The following is a 2,005-nucleotide window of genomic DNA, read 5'->3' on the forward strand; positions in this document are numbered from 1 at the left end:
ACTTTCAGAACGATTTTTCCAGCTTTTGAACAATAAAATATTGACAATCAGCCAATCAGAATCCACGACATAACTGCTGTGCGCGCTTTTAATTACCAGAATGTTATCTTTATAATTATCGAACTTCTTGGTGTGAACTTTCTGTGAGAAAACTAAATGAACCGTGATCAACATAACATCTGAAAAGGTAGGATAATACTTGGTAAAACACACACACACACACGCACGCAGAGTAATATCATCAAACTGGAACATTTAGACTTGCACACACAATATAATTAGAATGTATGCAACTTAAAACACACAGACTCAACGGACCAGCTTGTTCGAACGAATCGACTCTCTAAAATGAATCGCACTTCCCAAAGCTATTTTAAAGCACTTATCAAACCTGAAGGGGCGTTTCCTCCTGTCTTTATTGTCATATTCTGTGACTCTCCCAATATGACACTCGATAGAGACACGGAGCTATTGTGTTTATTTGATCCCTCGTGAACATTTTGTTCAGATTTATTGTAGGCTACAAGCAGTAATAGGATTGTAAAATTAAGTACAACAAATCTGAGCTTAAATATCCATTCTAGAAGGTTGTTTAAATTGTGTTTGGAATATTGTCTAAAAACTGAATGAAATAACTTGTATGTATGACACATGTCAGGAGAGATGACAACACTATTTATATAGGTCTATCCTTAAATCCTTGTGGCAAAGTAACTTTCACAATGTGCTTTGAGCTATTGTCAGTTCAATCAATGCCACAATTAGCATCTGATCTGAATGCCAGTCAGATGATTAATCTTGATTGTGATTGCAGCAAACAGAAGATAAAATCTGCCTCAAAAGTCAAGATTTAAAATAGTTTATTTTCAGGGATGCATATAGCTAAAAGATTAAAGTAAAACTATACAAAGTCCAAACTTATCTCACGATAATCTAAACATAACATTTATGACTATATCATTCTATGTGCTATCAAAGAATAGATATGAATTTTAAATGTATTACTTTGCATCCTGGAGCAAAAATTCCCTATTGTGTTTAAATGTTTCCTGCTAAACTATTTCTGGAACAAGGTGTGCTTGGGTTAGACAGACATTGGCGATCATGTGTTGAGCTCACATTTCTGTCATTCTCTATGTTGACTAGTTTAGGTCATGTGTGATCCAACACCAATTCCTCACAACTAGTACTGAGATGTGTTTTATGAAGTGTCAAGACAAATGCCTTTTAGTACCAAGTTAGAGCCATATTTTTTATTGAACACAAGCAAACCTCTTCACTCCCATTTACATGCAATTTTCTTTATTCTGATTATTTTCTTTATTCAATTTTCTTTTAACCACCATTATTCACATACCCCAATGCACAGCACAAATGATGAACTCACAGTAGGTGTGTTACTGGCCACTATTTTAATCAACTTATGTCAAATACGAAACACATTTCTGGACGTATGGGGTTTATTGGTGACACAGCTAAAAATGTCTTCATTTCAATGTTTTCAACCATCAATATACTGAAATATATTTATGTCGTGCAATGTTGTCAACGTGAACTCAGTTTATTCAGCAATCCAAAAAATCGGATGCCTTTACCGCTGTTTATGAATCTGTGCATGACAACGTCCTCGGTATATTTACGTCACAAGCACATTCACTTTTTTCAAAGTGGAATAGATGTGATTCATGTTTACATGCCTGTTTATTGTGATTTAAATCACCATACCCCCCATATTAACTACGATTTTTTTGGTTACTACAATTATGAGCTTAATCACATCAATTTTATCAAAGTATTGTGTTTACATGAGGTAAAGTTGAATCGCTATTTTGCCTAAATCTCATTATCTCAATAGTCATTGATTGTGTCCCTGAATGAATCAATGTTTTTCACCGAATCGGTTTAGTGAAAGATTCATCACTTTTTCAACCATAAAGACACTTGTGTCATTTGTCGCCATCTACTGGCATAACCTTCATACTGGCAAAATCCCCAGCACACAAGA

This window comes from Rutilus rutilus (assembly GCF_951802725.1).
Source record: "Rutilus rutilus genome assembly, chromosome: 11".
Lineage (NCBI taxonomy): Eukaryota > Metazoa > Chordata > Actinopteri > Cypriniformes > Leuciscidae > Rutilus > Rutilus rutilus.